Consider the following 20,129-nt stretch of genomic DNA (forward strand, 5'->3'; position numbering starts at 1 on the left):
CCCAGCACTTTGGGAGGTTGAGGCGGGCGGATCATGAGATCAGGAGACCGAGACCATCCTGGGCAACATGGTGAAACCCCATCTCTACTAAAAATACAAAAATTAGCTGGGTATGGTGGCGCATGCCTGTAATCCCAGCTACCCGGGAGGCTGAAGCACAGTAATCGTTTGAACTCAGGAGGCAGAGGTTGCAGTGAGCTAAGATCCCACCACTGCACTCCAGCCTGGCAACAAAGTAAGACTCCATCTCAAAAAAAAAAAAAAAAATTGAGTATCATCCCCATTGTTCCTGACATTAGAATCATAAGGCTTTTGTTTAAGATTTACTTAAGATGTTTTTCAGATCTCAAATTCCAGTGAAGCAGCTGATGCCAATCAGTTTGAAGATCCCCAGAGGAACAGGATCAGCATGAGAACACAGCTTCTTCATCTCCCTGTCCCATAACTTTACTCTGCACTCTTCAACCAATCAACAATCTCCACACTCCAGCTTACTCCAAAACCCTTAAAAACCCTATCCCCAAATTCCTTGTTGGGAATAAGAGCTCGGAGTCACAAAGAAAACAAGCACTTAGAGAACATCTCAGCAAGGCAAATTTACTTCTGCAGAAGGGTGCATCTTGCATATAGACCAATGGCAAGAGAACACAGAACAGAGGAAAGCAGGGGTTTTTATTAACTCTACTGCAGCTTCTGCTTCTGTGTCTTTCCCCAATTGGCTAGGGTTGGACTGCACAGTCTAAACTAGTCCCAACTGACTAAACATTTTAACTTTCTTAGATAAGGTAGGCATGTAAGGGAGGTGAGAATAGAGAGAAGGGGGGTTATTTACGGAGGGACTAGGAAGGTAACCTATTCCCTAATAAGGAAAGGAATGTGGACTGGGGCTGTAGCAAGTTCAGGCATGCCTAGGCATATTCAGACAAATTGGGGCACAGCAAAGGCAAGGGGGTATTTGGAATTATAGGATAGAGAACGGGGAAACTGGATAAGTTGTTTGAAGAGGGGACCTAACTGTATCTAACATTCCTCAAGAAGATGGAGATGGGATTTCCCTCCCATCTCCTCATTTGGTGGCCCTCTGCTGCAACCTGATGTCTTGGCATATCAACTTGCTGTGTGCATCAGGCAACAAATCTATTATGGTTGCAAGCCCTTTCCTTGTACCCCCCATCCATCGGACCAGGACTCTTTCTTTCTTCCCTCCACCTCCTCCTTCTCCACCAGGAGAAACAGAGATCAGAGCATATTCCTCTCCACCAGCAGAAGAGGGCAGAAGACAGTAGACACCTGAGATGGTAAATTTTTGGCAACAGACCAGGCGTGGTGGCTCATGCCTGTAATCCCAGCACTTTGGGAGGCTGAGGTGGGCAGATCACTTGAAGTCAGGAGCTCGAGACCAGCCTGGCCAACGTGGTGAAACCCTGTCTCTACTGAAAATACAAAAATTAGCCAGGTGTGGTGGTGGGCACCTGTAGTCCCAGCTACTTGGGAGGCTGAGGCAAGAGAATCATGTGGACCCGGGAGGTGGAGGCTGCAGTGAGCTGAGATAGTCCCACTGCACTGCAGCCTGGGTGACAGAGCAAGACTGTCTCAAAAAAAAAAAAAAAAAGGCAGCTTAGATGGTTGGAGCTTTATTGTCTGTTGAAGAGGGATAGCAGATTTTGAGGAAGGGACATTTGGGGACATTTGCAGGCTTCAGAGTGGGGAGGAAAATATTATAGGCCAGCTTCCATGCCTTGAGGGTCCACTCACCCATTGTTAACACCCTCCTTGATGTCACACATGGTTTCTGTTTCATGTGTCAGTGCTCACACTATCCTTCAACTGACCGCAGCTGTTGCAATGCACGGCAGTTCTAAGGGAGAATCTCACTCCACAGAGTTGAGCATTTGCTTAGCGTTTCCACTTAGAGCTGTCACCATTACCCCCAATTAGCCACCCAGGAAGTTCTGCCTTTTTGTCTTTCCCAGGGACACGTGCAAGAGCTATTCATCTCCTTTAAGCTCTTAAAAAGCTCTATTTCATTCTTCCAAGACAATAGGGCTACTCACCCTTTAAAAGTAGTTCATGGATTGTTCCCAGGAGGCCCACAGTTACCTGAGAGCTTCTCTTATTTGTTCCTTAAAGACTGACTATCATTACTTCCCCTTTCCTAGAGAATAGAGCCTGATTTCCTCCAGAGGGGCCCAGAGCATCACAACAAAAAGGCCTTTTGTTGCTCTGGGGAAATTCATCTTCCCAAGAATGATAACATGACCTTCCATTACCTCTCCCGCTAGGACAGAGGAAATAACTCTAATTCTGACATGGCGTCTGCTATGTAAACCAAAGCTGGGTTATCTTTAGAGACAGCCTTTGGTGTGTTAGGATTTCAGCTGCCTGGCAGGTACTTTGCTCCACAGAGTCCACCTCTGCCATCCCCTAATCATAGGATAGAAACTAAATCTGTCACTCGCCAGTGGGAAATAAACAGCTAGTGTTGAAACTGGACTGGGGCAGGGAAACAGGTGTATGTTTCCTTCAGTCCAAGAACAAATGCTTAAGTCTTTTTAATTTTTAGAGACAGGGTCTTGCTGGAGTGCAGTGGTGCAATCATAGCTCACTGCAGCCTGGAGCTCCTGGGCTCAAGTGATCTTCTCATCTCTCAGCTTCCCAAGTTGCTGGAACTACAGGCACACACCACCATGCCCTGCTATTTTTCAAAATTTTTTTGTAGAGATGTGGTTTTACTATGTCTCCCAGATTGGTCTCAAACTCCTGGCCTCAAGCGATTCTCCTGTCTCTGCCCCCAAAAGTGCTGGGATTACAGAACACTTAAGTCTTAAGAAAGTGTTTCTTTCCTTAGTCCATTTATTTTATTATGTATTATTATATATTAACTACATTTATATTCATTATATAGTTATTTATTAATTGCAATATTGTATATTATTATTTTCCTCTCCCTCTAAAGTCTGTTCAGTGCTCCACATGCCCTGTCCTCAAGCTGAGCTCTACCTGCCACCCCCAGAAAAGTAAGACACCAATTCCCCAGGCTGGCCTCATGTGTTGCAAAATCTGCCATCTCAGGTGTCTCTTGAATATGAAGAGACTTCTCCTCTGCTCTTTTTGCTGGTGGGTGAGGGTAAGCTTTGATACATTCTTCTGGTTTCTCCAGATAGTGAGGAGGAATCCTTGTCCCATGAATGAAGGTGCAGGGTAAGATAGGGAAGTAGACATACCCACTCTAGGCTACGGCTTGTTTTCTCTCAAGGCAACTGAAATCAAACACAATGCTAATGTCCCTTTAAAAACCCCCACCACAAATAAATGTTTTTGTCTCTCATGACTTGACTTTGACCTATTCATTGACAAGTAATTAATCTGGCTTTATTATGCTAAAGACACAGCTACTCCTTTTTTTGACTTGGGTTTTGTTGTTTTTTGTTTGTTTGGGGGACAAGTTCTCACTCAGTTGCCCAGGCTGGAGTGCAGTGGTGCAGTCTTGGTTCACTGCAACCTCCGCCTCCCGGGTTCAAGCAATTCTCCTGCCTCAGCCTCCTGAGTAGCTGAGACTACAGGCGCATGCCACTGTGCTCAGCTAATTTTTGTATTTTTAGAAGAGACAGGGTTTTGCCATGTTGGCCAAGCTAGTCTCGAACTCCTGGCCTCAAGTGATCCATACACCTTGGTCTCCCAAAGTGCTGGGATTACAGGCGTGAACCACTGCACCCAGCCTTAACTTGGGTTTTATTACAATGCAGCCCCAAATTACCTCCTCTACTTAACTTCCAGGTCAGATTTTTTTTTTTTTTTTTGAGACTGGGTCTTGCTCTGTCACCCAGACTGGAGTGCAGTGGCACAATCTCAGCTCACTGCAACCTCTGCCTCCTCGGTTCAAGCAATTCTCCCACTTCAGCCTCCCAAGTAGCTGACATTACAGGCATGTGCTATCATGTCTGGCTAATTTTTTGTATTTTTAGTACAGACAAGGTTTCGCCATGTTGGCCATCCTTGTCTTGAACTCTTGACCTCAGGCGATCCGCTGCCTCAGCCTCTCAAAGTGCTGGGAGGCCCGCCACTGCGGGCCACCCACCTGTGCCCAGCCACCGCACCCGGCCACGTCAGATGTTTTCAACTATGGCTAAACATTAGAACCACCTTGGGAACTTAGAAACAGACAAACAAAACCCTGTGCCCTATCCACTGTGATCTGAGAGACCAAAATAGACTCCCCTTTATCAACTAAGATGGGCCCCATGGTTAGGGAAACAAAAGTTACCCACAGGTTGAGGGTTCAGAGTGATTGGCATGCGAACTCTGTAAATTGCTACAAGAAAAGCCACACCCTTTCTAAACTGCCTAACACAATAGGAGGTACCAGGCAAAGTACCAGGCCTCTCCTAACTCTGATTTACAACTCAGACCACTACAACTCTGTCCGACAGAGGACCGGTCTTTTTTTTTCTGGTAAGCAACTGCAGACCTTAAGCCAGTTTCGGCAGTTTATAGAGGCTGTGCACAAACTGTTTCTGTGTCCTATAGTTCACCTTTTTATGTAAAGATCAAAATTCCACATCATTTTAATGCTAGAACACTACCCCAAAGTAAGCATGAGATGTATGTTACATATATGTTTACCCAATTCACATGCACTCAGTGCCCCTCATAAATATGTACAGCCATTTCCCCCAGACTTGCTGAATATGTACAATACCAGTCCTGTGAGTCAAACAACCCAGTCTGCTCTTTCCCTCTTTGAAAAGAGAGCACCTTTGGTCCAGGCTGGAGACTGTCTCTTCCCAGTTTACAAACTGATATCACCAATAAAGCTCTCCTTTCGACTCTTTGGCCATATTGGTAGCCTTTTGGACAACGCTATAAACGGTAAACATACTCCTGCCCTATGTCCCAACAATCCCGTCCTCAAATGTATGCCTAACAAAAACAAGTTCATCAAAAAATAAAAGCGAGGCTGCGTGCAGTGGCTCACGCCTGTAATCCCAGCACTTTGGGAGGCTGAGGCAGGCGGATCACTTGAAGTCAGGAGTTTGAGACCAGCCTGGCCAACATAGTGAAACCTCGTCTCTACTAAAAATACAAAAATTAGCTGGGCATGGTGGCACACGCCCATAAACCCAGCTACTCGGGAGGCTGAGGCAGGAGAATCGCTTGAACCTGGGAGGCAGAGGTTGCAGTGAGCCGAGATTGCGCCATTACACTCCAGCCTGGGTGATAGAGTGAGACTCTGTCTCAAAAAAAAAAAAAAAAAAAAAAAAGGTAAGTGTACAGGCAGGGCACAGTGGCTCACGCCTGTAATCCCAGCACTTTGGGAGGCCAAGGCAGGCAGATCACATGAGGTGAGGAGTTCTAGACCAGCCTGGCCAACATGGAGAAACCCTGTCTCTACTAAAAATACAAAAATTAGCTGGGTGTTTTGGTGAGAGCCTGTAATCCCAGCTACTCAGGAGGCTGAGGCAGGAGAATCACTTGAGGCGGAGGTTGCAGTAAGCTGCGATCTTGCCACTACACTCCAGCCTGAGCAACAGAGTGAGACTCCATGTCAAAAAAAAAAAAAGTGTACAACATGTTCATAGGAGCTTTTGTTACGATAGCCAAATAATTGAAAACAACCACATTTTCATCATCAATAGGATGGATCAATAATCTGTGATATATTCGTCAGTGGAATGAATGACTGCTGTCCCCACAAAGTGGATGAATCTCACATACTATACAGCTTCATTTATACGATGTCAAGAACAGGCAAAACCAATCTAGAGGTACAGAGGTCAGAATAGTGGTGCCCTGTTCTGGTGGGGTGGCAGGAGTTACTGCCTATGAGTGAGACAGGATAATTCCCTTCACCCACTTTGTGGGAGGGAACTGGAGTGGCTCATTTATCTCAGCCCACTACTGGCCACTCCTCACGAGAGCATGCAAGCAAGTGAGTGTGGGAACTGGAGCGAATGAATATTGGAACTGGCCAGTTGCTCCTCTCTGGCAGGAGCAGGCTCTGTGCGGCCCCACAGCAGCATCCAAGTATATTACAACCAGTGTTCTTTCAGCTCTGCCACCCAGGGACAGCAAAGTGCCAACTAGCTCACTGGAGGGTCAGGGTGGTAGCCCCTGCCCTCTTGGCACCCGGGATCTTGTCGAGAGTCCAGGAACAATCAGGTCACAGGAACGGATTGACAAGGTAATGAATGTGGAGGATTTTACTGGGCAATGGAAGTGGCTCTCAGTGGGATGGGGAGTTGGAAAGGGGATGGTGTGAGAAGAAAGCGATCATTCCCTGAAACCGGGCCATCTCCAGCTGGGCCTCTCTCTAAAGCTGCACAGTCTGAAGTTAGCTGTGTCTATCCATAGTCTCTGATGCTCAGTTGCTTCTCTGTGTACCACTCAGCCACTTGTGTTGCTCTTCCAGCTGTAGTCTTTTTATGGACACAGGATAGGGGCATGGCAGGCCAAAAAGGCAACATTTGGGAGGAAAAATGGGGTCAGCTGTTTTCGCTTAGGGCCACGGTTCCAGGCTTGGGGGGGTGTTTAGCCAGGATCCCAGCCATTCTGAATCAGGAGGGACTTAAGGAACTTCCTAGAGGGTGCTAGAAAAGTTCTAAAGCTTCATCTGGGTGGTGGTACATAGGCATATACTTATGTAAAAATTCACTGAGCTCGCTGTGCATGGTGACTCACACCTGTAATCCCAGCACTTTGGGAGGCCAAGATGGCAGGATTGCTTGAGGCCAGGAATCCCAGCCTAAACAACATAGCAAGACCCCATCTCTATAAAAAATTTAAAAATTAGCTGGGCGTGATGGCTTGTACCTGTAGTCTTAGCTACTCCAGAGGCTGAGGTGGGAGGATCACCTGAGCCTAGGAGGGTGAGGCTGCAATGAGCGGTGATCATGCCACTGCACTTCAGCCTTGGTGACCTTCTTTCAAAACAAATTAACTAAAAAAAAAATTTTGTTGAGCTGTACAGTCAAGATTCAAGATTAATGCATCCTAGTGTAATATGTAACTCAATAAAAATTTCTGTAAAATAAGCAAAATTATATAAAATACAAAACACCTCTCCCTGAGAGTCTGATTTAATTGGTCCTCAGTGGGGCCCAGACAAGAGGATTTTTTAAGAATCCCAGGCTGGGAGCGGTAGCTCATGTCTGTAATCCCAGCACTTTGGGAGACTGAGGCAGGCAGATCACAGCCTGGCCAAAGTGGTGAAACCCCACCTCTACTAAAAATACAAACATTAGCGTGGTGGTGCACACCTCTAATCTCAGCTACTCACAGCTTGAGGACATGACCCTATTAGTATTAGTCACATTTAGTGAGGCACTAGAATTGCTTGAATCCAGAAGTTTGCAGTAAGCTGCGCTCCAGCCTGGGTGACTGAGCAAGACTGTCAAAAAAAAAAAAAAAAATTTAAAAAATCCCAGAGGATTTTGAGATAGCCTCTCTCTGACCCCGTGGATCACCTCTCACAGCTGTGTGGAGAAGAGGAGCGAGTGTCAGTACATGCAGGAATCTCTGGTCAACTGGGCTGAAGCCAATGACTTGAACTTCGGACCTCAGGGGAATCTGTTGTTCCCCATTGGTCCACATCTTATCATCAGTGGGTCATTGAGACAAAAGCAAAGAGTGTTGAGGAAAGAAAAAGTGATCACGAGACAAAGCAGGGACTCCTCTTGGGGCCTTCTGGGCAACCCTCGACCACGAAAGCAAGGAAATAAAGGAAAACCTTGAGTTCCTCCTGAAACCACCACTGCAAAATTGTAACTGAGATCTGACCTGACCAACTCCATCTTGCTTCTAACCTCCAGGCTGCCCTGGGCCTAGGCTGAACTAACTTTGGGAGGAACTTAGTTTATAGTGTAAAGCAAAGACAATAACAGCCTTTTCCCAAAACAAACCTTATTGCCTGGGGACTAGACTGCTTTTGCCGGACTAACAAATTAGCCACAAGATTAGAAATTATGGTTTAGGAGTCATGCAGCTAGAGGCTACAGGATTCTGATCCTCCCTAAACTGCTCCTAAGATCAGTGCTTGAGATATTTTGCAGACCTTGCATTTGATGGATCGTCGCCCAGACCCACTAACTGGCTCATCTGATCTTGTGACCTCCACCCAGGAACTGACCCCACGCAAGAGGACAGCTTCAATTCCCTATGATTTCATCTCCTACTTAACCACTCAGCAGTCCTGGCTCACTGGCTTCCCTACCACCCACCAAGTAGTCCTTAAAAACTGTGATCCCCGAATGCTTGGGGAGACTGACTTGAGCAATAATAAAACTCCGATCTCCCGCACAGCCGGCTTTCCGTGAATTACTCTTCCTCTGTTGCAATTCTCCTGTCTTGAGAAATTGGCTCTGTCTAGGCAGCAGGCAAGGTGAACCCACTGGGCAGATACATTTCCAGGGAAATTCCAGGCACCTAGCTAGGACTGAGAAGTAAATGAGCAATTTGATGAGCAAGATGGTAATGGTGCTTAAAACAAAAGCCAAGGATGTTAGAGTCATGAGAATGTTTGGTTCCCCATAAAAACTAAAGACAAAAATCTTAACAAATGTGCCTGACTTATTTTTCAGAAATCTGGACCCCCACCAAATGGATCCACTGGGAGGCGGCCCTCAGAAAAGGGAGAACTGAGGATGGAACTCTGACTGCCATTTTTCTTTCTTTCTTTTTTTTTTTTTGTGATGGAGTCTCCCTCTGTTGCCCAGGATGGAATGCAGTGACACAATCTCAGCTCACTGCAACCTCTACCTCCTGGGGTCATGTGATTCTCCTGCCTCAGCCTCCCAAGTAGCTGGGATTACAGGCAGGTGCCACCATGCCCAACTAATTTTTGTATTTTTAGTAGACACAGGGTTTCACACCCGGCCCCATTTTTCATCCTAAATTTCTTCCTGAGGGACCTGAAAGGGGTCACGTCCACAGGCCAGAGCTAACAGTCTTTTCAGCTGATCCCAAATCTTTAAACAAATCTTCAAACAAGTCTTCATCTCCTTAACCAATCACAAATCAGAAAATCTTTGAACCCACCTGTGACCTGTGGGCCCCTACTTCAAGAAGTCCCACCTTTTTTGGTCAAACCAAAGTACAGCCTTCAAGTATTGATTTATGACTTGGTCTGTAACCTCTCCCCCTGTGACTTTAAAATCCCTTACTTGCGCTGGGCGCAGTGGCTCATACCTGTAATCCCAGCACTTTGGGAGGCCGAGGTGGGTGGATCACGAGGTCAGGAGATCGAGACAATCCTGGCCAACATGGTGAAACCCCATCTCTACTAAAAATACAAAAATTAGCTGGGTGTGGTGGTGCGTGTCTGTAGTCCCAGCTACTTGGGAGGCTGAGGCAGGAGAATTGCTTGAACCTGGAAGGCGGAGGTTGCAGTAAGCTGAGATCGCACCACTGCCCTCCATCCTGGTGACAGAGCAAGACCCCATCTAAAAAAAAAAAAATCCCTTACTTGTAAGCCATCAGGGAGTTCAGGTCTGAAGCATTAGCCACCTGATTCTCCTTGCTTGGCACCCTTAATAAAGGCCACACTTTCTCTTATTGCAATCCTAATGTCAGGATTTGGCTTTGCTTCACCAGTGAGTAGACCCCCATTCTGTTCTGTAACACTCAGACCTACCCCAAGAAGGCCAGCTAGCTTCAGTTTCAGTTAACTTTTTAGCTGCATGGGAAAGAAGAAAGCCTGGAAGAGGAGGAGCCTACCAAGCTTCAGGTCTTGACCCTCCAGTTATCCCCAACTTTGGCTGCCCATTAGAATCACCTGGGGTAGGCTGGACATGGTGGCTACCCATTCTCCTCAGTCCTAGGTTGGGTAATCTCAGCACTTTGGGAGGCTGAGGCAGGAGGATTGCTTGAGCCTTAGAGTTTGAGACCGGCGTAGGCAACATAGTGAGACCTCCATCTCTACATATAAAAATAATAATAATACATGGCTGGGCGTGGTGGCTCACGCCTGTAATCCCAGCACTTTTGGTGGCCAAGGCTGGCAGATCACGAGGTCAGGAGATCGAGACCATCCTGGCTAACACGGTGAAACCCCGTCTCTACTAAAAATACAAAAAATTAGCCAGGCGTGGTCGTGGGTGCCTGTAGTCCCAGGTACTTGGGAGGCTGAGGCAGAATGGTATGAACCTGGGAGGCGGAGCTTGCAGTGAGCCCAGATCGCGCTACTGCACTCCAGCCTGGGCAACAGAGCGAGATTCCATCTCAAAATAATAATAATAATAATACATAAATTAGCCAGGCATGGTGGTAGGCACGTGTAGTCCCAACTTCTCAGGAGGCTAAGGTGGGAGGACGACTTGAACCCAGGAGTTTGAGGCAGCAGTGAGCTGTATTGTGCTACTGCACTGCAGCCTGGGGGACAGAGCAAGACCCCGTGTCTTAAAAAAAAAAGAAAAGGAAAGAAAAAAAAAGAATCATTTGGGGAGATTTTTAAAAATCTCAATGCCAGACTGTTACTCCAGATCAATTGTATCAGAATCTCCTTGGGGAGAGGGGCAAGGCATGAGTATTTTTTAAAGCTCCCCAGATGACCCCATTGTGGAGCCAAGGTTGAGAACCACTGTGCTCTTACCTCTGCAGCCAAAGATGGCCACAAATATCATGTCAATGCACTGTGACCTTGGCCACTGGTAAATGTGGCCCCTTGTTCTGGAATCTGACCCAATTCTCTTAAAGGGAGATGGGGACAGGAAAGAGGAGCGGTGGCCACCTCCTCCCCTTGCCAGCTCTGGGAAAGGTGCTGTACTTGTGTCGTGTGTTGAAATATAAAGCCTCTCTCTCGAGGGCCCTACAATCTCACAGCTTGAGGAGGACATGACCCTATTAGCCACATTTGGTGAACACAAACATTGTTGCATAGGCACTGCATTATTCTACAGTCAGTTTGGTTCCAATGGGAGTCATGCTTCTTGGAATCCCCCTCCCTATCAGGCTCCTGGTGAGAGCTGCCAAAAGTGAAGGTGTATGAGATGTGGGAGGCAGGAGGGAAGCAGCACCAGGGCACTCTGAAGGTTCAAGGTGGTGAGGACAGTCCAGAGGTGTTGGTGGGTTCCAGCTTATCTTTGCTCTCCCTACACTGTGTCCAGCTCTTCTTCCACAACACAGGACCAGCTCACCAGCAGTAACTCCCATCCATCACCAGATGTGACTGAACCAAACTGGGGCTTGCTTGCCTAGTGCAATAAAGCCAGATGCTGATGCCGAGATTTGCAGTGGGAGAAAAGGGCATTAATTGCATGGTACCAAGCAAGGACAATGGGTAGCTAACACTCAAGACCTGAACTCCCCAGTGGCTTACAAGCAAGGGTTTTTAAAGCCAAGGGTACATTTCAGGAAAGCAGCAATTGCAGGCAAAATCATAAACCAATACATGAAAGTCTGGCCCATGTGTGTGACTCTCTCCACAACCCCAGGAAATTTTAGAACAAAGAATGGCTGTCAGAGTTCAGTCCTCAGTTTCCCCCACCTGATGTCTATGTGATAGTGGTAGCATTTTCTAACTGGTGGGGGTTTCTGAAAAGCAACTCAAGAACTTGTGTTAAGATGTTATTTTTGCCGGGCGCAGTGGCTCACACTTGTAATCCCAGCACTTTGGAAGGCCGAGGTGGGCGGATCACGAGGTCAGGAGTTCGAGACCACCCTGGCCAACATGGTGAAACCCTGTCTCTACTAAAAATACAAAAATTAGCCGGGCATGGTGGTAGGTGCCTATAATCCCAGCTTCTTGGGAGGCTGAGGCAGGAGAACTGCTTGAACCTGGAAGGCAGAGGTTGCAGTGAGCTGAGATCCTGCCACCGTACTCCAGCTTGGGCGACAGAGTGAGACTCCATCACAAGAAAAAAAAAATTTTTATCTTTTAGGTTCTATAGAGAACCAAAACACCTGTGACTCCGGCTTGCTTGGGAGACTACTTTGTTACTATCTCCTTGTGTATCAGGCTGCTGATTTACTTTTTTTCTCGTTCTTTCTTTCTTTCTTTCTTTCTTTTTTTTTTTTTTGAGACAGTGTCTCTCTTGTTCGCTCAGGCTGGAGTGCAGCGGCGTGATCTTGGCTCACTGCAACCTCCGCCTCCCAGGTTCAAGTGATTCTCCTGCCTCAGCCTCCTGAGTAGCTGGGACTGCAGGTGTGTATCACTACGCCGGGCTAATTTTTATATTTTTAGTAGAGATGGGGTTTCACCATGTTGGCCAGGCTGGCCTCGAACTCCTGACCTCAGGTGATCCACCCGCCTTGACCTCCCAAAGTGCTGGGATTACAGGTGTGAGCCACTGTGCCCGGCCTCATTTACTATTTTTTTATTTAATTTTACTTTATTTTAGGTTCCAGGATACATGTGCAGGTTCATTACATAGATAAACATGTGCTATGCTGTTTTGCTGCACCATCATGCTCATTTACTTTTTATAAGGCTAGCTAGGCGCCTGGAATTTTCCTGGAAGTCCCTTAAGAGGGGTCCCTGCTCCGTCTTAATGTGGCTTCACAGAGGCAGCAGCTATGAGGACCCAAGAGCCTTCCATGGGCTTCTCCCCCAGCCCCTTTGGGGTCTCACATCTGCCACTGAATGTGACCAGTTTCTGGGCTGCCCTGCAAACTCTGACTCATTCATCTGCATATCAGTGTTGCAGGACAGCTGGCAAGCTCCTTTTCTTGGATCCCCTCACTCCCTTTCTTTGGACTTATATTTCCACAGTTCCTCCCACAGTTGTGTAAGGTCAAATTCTTATCCCTGATTCCCTAACACTCACTGTCGTTCTGCTTTCTGATTCAACCTTGACGGATACACCATAGAAGGGAATGGGAGCCTTCCAGAATGCTGGAATTGTTCTACATCTTCATCTCTCTAATGGTTACATGAGGTCTGTACATATTTAAAAATTCATCACATTTTACACTTGAGATTAGTGCGCTTTACCATTCATGTGCTACATTTCCGATAACTTTTTTTTTTTTTTGAGACGGAATCTTGCTCTTGTCGCCCAGGCTGGAGTGCAATGGCACGATCTTGGCTCACTGCAACCTCTGCCTCCAGGTTCAAGGGATTCTCCTGCCTCAGCCTCCTGAGTAGCTGGGATTACAGATGCCCGCCACCATGCCTGGCTAATTTTTGTATCTTTAGTAAAGACAGGGTTTTGCCATGTTGGCCAGGGTGGTCTCGAACTCCTGACCTCATGATCCACCCACCTCGGCCTCCCAAAGTGCTGGGATTACAGGCGTGAGCCACCGCGCCCAGCCGGTAACTTTTTTAATAGAGTAGCTCAAGAGACTTTATCAGACAAATACATTAAAGTATAACAACAACAATAGGTTGAATGCAAGCCCCGTTTGTTGCTCGCCTGGACCACAGACTCCCGGCCGCAGAACATCTTTCCCTGCTGCTGCTGAATATGCAGCAGTCCTTCAAAGGACTCCTCTGCCTGCTGTCTTCGACAATAAGCGATCATGATTACCAACGGCTTTAGACTGGAGAAAGATCTTTGGTCTTCATTAAGGTTTATTTGTGACTGTTCCGATGGTGGTTTCTGGGAGAAAAGAAAGAATGCCGATGGTAATTAGGCCCTCCTAATTGCAGTAGTCACTGATTGCCTGTATTAAAAACATTGGAGGAAGTGTAGCAATTAGAGCTTCGGGAAATATTTAAAAAACAAAGTGAAAAGAGGCCTCTGAGTGCAAGGACATGGAGAGACAGCCAGGAGCCCCTGCCCAGCTGCAATGGACCCTTAGCAACCCTAGACATCTGGGCAGCGCACCCCTGGGACAGTGGCCATGACAGTCTCAGGAGGAAGAAGTGAGTTTCCTCCCAGTCACTTTCCAGACATGACTGTGAATCCACCCATGGAGAAGCAACATAGGAGGAAGACATTTTGCAAACAATCCATAAGAATAACAATAATCTCAGATATGTAATAATTATATTAACATGTTAAATCCATACAACAAGCCATAGCATTGTTCCCATTTTAAAGAAGAAGAAACAAAGGTCTTCATTTGCAGAGAAAGTTGAAGACTTTCTCAAGGTCACACACACAGCAGGTGGCACACCCCAACTCAAATCCAGATCTGTTTGATTTCAAAGCACATGCCTGGAACCGTTCTGTTATTCTGTGCCATCCTCAGCTCCAGAGCCCTGGATCTGTCTAGCCACCAGCACCCTGAAAAGTGAGCTTGCAAGCTTACCCGACTCCCTCATACCAGCCCTTCAGCATTCCTCCCTCAAGAACCTGCTTCCAGTCAACAAACCAGCTAATGACTCCTTTGCCCATCCTCATCCTTCCCCAGCTCCTGCTGGGGAGAGCCTCTCAGCCCCTCCAACCAAGCTCTATGAGAATGAGGTGAAGGCATTTCTTCACTCCCTTTCCCAGATGAGATCTGAGATCCAAGGTCCATCATCTGTTCCTGTAATTCTACTTTGAAGAATTCTAATCATTTTCATTGCTCATCTCCAAACTTCTTCAACTATCAACCAAACTCATTTGGCTTCTTGGTCCCCACCTACCCTTAATCCAGAATGTAAGCTCCATGAGAGAAGACATTGAGGTCTGTTTTATTTCCTGCTGTAAACCTGGCACATAGAAGAGTGACCAACACATAGTAGGTGCTCAATACATATCTGCCAAATAAATAAGAGCTTTCTGTTATCCAAACAGAAATACATTGTCTCCATTTCTGGGCATCTCTTCATACATGATGCTTTCTCAATTGCCAGAAATGCATCCTCTATATTTCTTTTTATCAAACACTTTCTATAGAAACGTACTCCACAACTTCGTAGGCTAGATAGGTCAATTTGTCCCTTCTTAGAGCACAAGATGCATTTACATTTCTAAAGCCTGGCCAGGGCCACTAGCTCATGCCTGTAATCCCAATGCTCTGGGGGTCCAAGGCTGGAGAGTTGCTTGAGGCCAGGAGTTCAAGACCAGCCCAGGCAAAATAGTGAGACTCTGTCTCTCTATTTTTTTTTTCTTTGAGACAGGATCTCACTCTGTCACCCAGGATGGAGTGCAGTGGCATGATCTTGGCTCACTGCAACCTCCACCTCCCAGATTCAAGTGATTCTCCTGCCTCAGCCTCTCAAGTAGCTGCAATTATAGGCATATGCCACCTCACCTGGCTAATTTTTATATTTTTGATAGAGATGGGTTTTACCATGTTGGCCAGGCTGGTCTCTATCTCCTGGCCTCAAGTGATCCACCCATTTTGGCCTCCCAAAGTGCTGGGATTACAGGCATGAACCACCGCACCTGGCCTTTTTTTTTTTTTTTTTTTTAATTTCTAAAGCCTGACAGGATTGCCTCTATGTCACTGTGCAGTGCCCCTCTAGATAAAGGTGTTTTCAAATTCACCTCTGTGGTGCCCTGGAAAGAGAGCGTTCAACCACACATGTACTATGTTCGGGAGGAAACAAGATTAAAATTTTATTTCCATCTCTTAATTGGTACTGACGTCCCAAGAGAAATACTGGTCCATTAAGTAAGGAATGCTAATTGCTTACTCACCTCCTACTGACAGTGATGACAGGCTTGGTTAAGGGTTTTTATTAAGGCCCATTAAAGGGAAGACCGTGTGGCAAGTTGCTGGGTTGCTTGGGAGGCAGAGACTTGAACAGAGAAGCTGAGGGGGTGCTGGTGGGAGTGCAAAGTGTAGGAAGGTGCAGGTGAATGAGGAAACAGATTCTGGGGGAGGGAGGACAGCTGGGAAGAGTGTAAGTCACATAGATCACATGCCTCGAAAATGGTTTTGGATCTGAAATAGTTTGTTGTAATTTAAAACAAATTTAATCCTTACTGATTGTGTTAGTTCATTTTGTGCTGCTAGATGGGAATACTTGACGCTGGGTAATTTATTTTTTTTTTTAAAGGTCTAGTTGGCACACAATTCTGATGTCTGGAAAAAGTTCATGATTGGGCATCTGCATCTGATGAGGTCTTCAGGCTGTTTCTACTTCTAGTGGAAGGTGAAAGGGAGCTGGTGTATGCCGATCACATGGTGAGAGAGGAAGCAAGAGAGAGAGGGGAGGTGCCAGGCTATTTTTAACAACTGCGCTTGGCCAGGTGCAGGGCTTGTAATCTCAGCACTTTGGGAGGCCAAGATGGCAGGATCGCTTGAGCCCAGGAGTTTGAGACCTTTTTGGGCAACTTAGTGATACTCTTATCTCTATAAAAAAAAATAAACAAAATTAGCCTGGCATGGTGGTGCTCTCACCTTCAGTTCCAGCTACTTGGGAGGCTGAGGTGGGACAATCATCTGAGGCCATGAGACCGAGGCTGCAGTGAGCCAAGATTGTGCCACTGCACTCCAGCCTGGGCAACAGAGCCAGAACTTGTCTAAAACAAAACAAAACTAAACAAAAACAGAAACAGAAACAAAGCAAGCTCTCACAGGAGCTAACAGAGTGAGAACTCACTCGCTCCCAAGGGAGGGCATCAATCTCTTCATGAAGAATCTGCCTTCATGATCCAAACACCTCCCACTGGACCCCCTACATCCCAATGCTGCCACACTGAGGATCAAATGTCAACATGAGCTTTGGTGGAACAAATATTCAAGCCAGGACACTGATATATGCACCAGGTGCATATCTACTATATGGCTCAGCAATTTCATGCCTAGGTATTTTATCTACATCAAATGAAAATATACATCTGCAAAAAGACCTGTGCACAAATGTTCATAGCAACCTTATTCACAATAGTCCCAAACTGGAAACAATCCAAATGTCCATCAAGAGGAAGATGGATAAACAAATTGTAGTATGTCCATACAAGTTCAATATTCCTTATCCAAAATGCTTCAGGCCAGAAGCGTTTTGGATTTTGGATTTTTTCAGACTCACATTATACTTACCGGCTCAGCATTCCTAATTCAAAAACCCCCAATCCAAAATGTTTCAATGAGTAATTCCTTTGATTATCATGTCGGCACTCAAACAGTTTTGTATCTTAGGGTATTTCAGATTTTGGATATTTGGATTAGAGATGCTCAACCTGTTCTACTCAACAATACAAAGCAATAAACCACTGACACCTACAACAGGATGAATGAACCTCAAAAACATTATGTTTGACAAAAGAAGTTGGTCACAAAAGGGAACATACTGTATGACAGCACTTATACAGTCTAGGCTTAGCCTAGGCTAATTGAATCTATGGCGATAGAAGAATTAGATTGAACAGAAAGGGGCATGGGATGATGGAGATGCTTCATATCTTATTTTAGAATGGTTATTACACAGATGTGTACAATAGTCAAAACTCATCGAACTGAACATTTAAGGTCTGTACATTTTATTCCATGTAAATTATACATTGATTTTTTTAAATGTTTTAAAAAATTCTGCAAGTTGTGTTTTTCATTTTTACAGGTGAATATCAAAGTTCAAAGTGAGTGAAGTGGTGGAGCCAGAATTTATGACCAGCTTTGACTGATTCCAAAGCCCATGCTATATCTTATGACCACTATATTAAAACATTCAAAAGTTCCTCTGCTAGGAAAATTAGGCAAGAAAAAAAAACGGCATTCAGATTGGAAAGGAAGAAGTAAAACGATCTCTATTTGCAGATGACATAATCTCATTTATAGAAAATTCTTTTTTTTCTTTTTTTTTTTTTTTTTGGTTGTTTTTTTTGAGACGGAGTTTTGCTCAGTCGCCCAGGCTGGAGTGCCGTGGTGCAATCTCAGCTCACTGCAACCTCTGTCTCTCGGGTTCAAGTGATTCTCTTGCCTCAGCCTCCCAAGTAGCTGGGATTACAGGGATGCACCACCACACCCGGCTAATTTTTTTTGTAATTAGTAGAGGCAAGATTTCACCATGTTGGTCAGGCTGGTCTCAAATTCCTGACCTCAAATAGTCCACCCACCTCAGCCTCCCAATGTGCTGGGATTACAGGTGTGAGACACCATGCCCAGTGGTATATAGAAAATTCTAAGGAATACACACACAAAAAAAACTAGTAGACCTAATAAACAAATTCACCAAGCTTGCAAAATATAAGAGCAATATACAAAAATATTTTATACAGTAGCAATGACCAATCCAAAAATGAAATTAAGAAAACAATTACACTTACAATAAGATAAAAAATAATCAAGTATTTAGGAATAAAATCAATAAGAGAAGTGCAAGACTTGTTCACTGACTACTGCAAAACGTTGAAAGACTTAAGACTTCAATAAATGGAAAGGCATCCTGTATTCATAGATCAGAAAGCTTCTTATTGTTAAGATGGCAGTATTCCTTAAACTGGCCTATAGATTCAGCACAATCCCTATCAAAATCCCCACAGCATTTTTTGCAGAAATTGATAAACTGGCTCTGAAATTCATACAGAAATCCAAGAAATCCAGAACAGCCAAAACAATACTGAAAAAGAACAGAGCTGAATAATTCCCCTTTTCTAACCTAGAGTTCACCATTCCCCACTTCTAACCTAGAGTTTCAAACACAGAGTAACAGTATGAAGACAGTGTGGTGCTGGCATAAGGATAAACACATAGATCAATGGAATAGTATTGAGAGGTCAGATACTTATAGTGAACTGATTTTCAACAAGAATGCCAAGACAATTCAATTAGGAAAAAATAGTCTTTCAACAAATGGTGCTGGGACAACTGGATATCCCTATGTAAAAGAATAAAGTCAGATCCCTACCTCACATCATAAACAAAAATAACCTCAAAATGAATCATATCTAAATGTAAGAGTTAAAACTATAAAACTGCTAGAAGGAAATTCAGGAGTAAATCTTTATGACCTTGATTTAAGCAGCAGTTTCTTAGGTACAACACCAAAAGCACAAATGAAAAGAAAAAAATACATAGATAAATGGGACATTATCAAAATAAAAAAAAATTGTGCTTCATATGACACCATCAAGAGAGTGAAAAAACAACTCACAGAATGAGAGACAATATTTGAAAATCAAATATCTGATAAGGGCCTTCTATCTAAACTATATAAAGAACTATTGCAGCTTTTTTTTCTTTTACTTTTGGCTGGGGAGGGGTTCCGGGTAAAAATCAGAAAACCTGCTAGACAAATTCTAAAAGAGCTGTAACACTAATGCAACTCAGTAATAAAATGACAACCTAATTTTAAAATGAGCAAGAGATTTGAAAAGAATTTCTCCAAAAACATATAAATGGCTTATAAGCATATGAAAAGATATTCAACACCATTAGTCATTAGGGAAATGCAAATCAAAACCACAATGAGATACCACTTCACACTCACGAGAATGGCAAAAATATGAAAGACAGACAATTACAAGTATTAGCAAAAATGTGAAGAAATTGGAACCCCTATACATTGCCAAGAGGAGCGTAAAATGATGTTTCTCCAAAGTTACCATATGACCTAGCAATTTAATGGTAACTCAGTTATCATTTTGAGTTACCACATGACCTAGCAGTTGCACTCTTACAGATATACCCAACAGGATTGGAAAGTATGTCCACACCCAAACTTGTACAAAATGTGAGTAGCACCATTATTCATAATAGCCCAGAATTGAAAACAACCCAATTGTCCATCAGTTGATGAATGGAAAAATCAAAGACATATCCATACAATGGAATATTATTCTGCCATAAAAAGAAATAAAGTACTGGTATCTGCTACAACATGAATGAACCTTGAAAATACCATGCTAAGTGAGGGAAGCCATACCCAAAGACCACAGGTTGTGTGATTCTATTTATAGGAAAAGTCCAGGATAGGCAAATCCTATTTTGAGACAGTAAGTAGAAAAAGTAGATTTGTGGTTGCCAGGAGATGTGGAGAGGAGGAAATGAGCAGTAATTGCTAACGAGTATGGAGCTTCTTTGGGGAGTGATAAAAATGTTCTAAAATTAGATCATGGTGATGGTTGTACAGCTTTGCCTATATAGTAAAAATCACTTAATCATTTAATGGTACACTTTAAAGGGGGTAGGTTTATGGTATATGAATTATATCTCAATAAAGCTGTTATTTAAAAAAGAATTCATCTCCTGGAAAGGAGAGAGAGTGGGGTACTAAACTAGTACTAAAGGGCTTGAAATGAGTAATGAGGTTTGAAATCGATGGCAGTGGGTGTGTAATAGGATTGCTAAGTGGTGATGAGTCCCTGTCTGAGATATAG

At 44.6% G+C, this 20,129-nt stretch overlaps 1 non-coding gene across 1 annotated transcript; it reads right to left on the reverse strand.

Annotated features, from left to right (window-relative positions):
- Positions 1 to 19,007: 19,007 nt before the first annotated feature.
- On the reverse strand, positions 19,008 to 19,069 carry LOC115931122 (U7 small nuclear RNA). Its single transcript, XR_004067676.1, has one exon. It is a non-coding gene; the product is annotated as a U7 small nuclear RNA (small nuclear RNA).
- Positions 19,070 to 20,129: the final 1,060 nt, after the last annotated feature.

The sequence above is a fragment of the Gorilla gorilla genome, chromosome 18 (assembly GCF_029281585.2).
Source record: "Gorilla gorilla gorilla isolate KB3781 chromosome 18, NHGRI_mGorGor1-v2.1_pri, whole genome shotgun sequence".
Taxonomy (NCBI): Eukaryota; Metazoa; Chordata; class Mammalia; order Primates; family Hominidae; genus Gorilla; species Gorilla gorilla.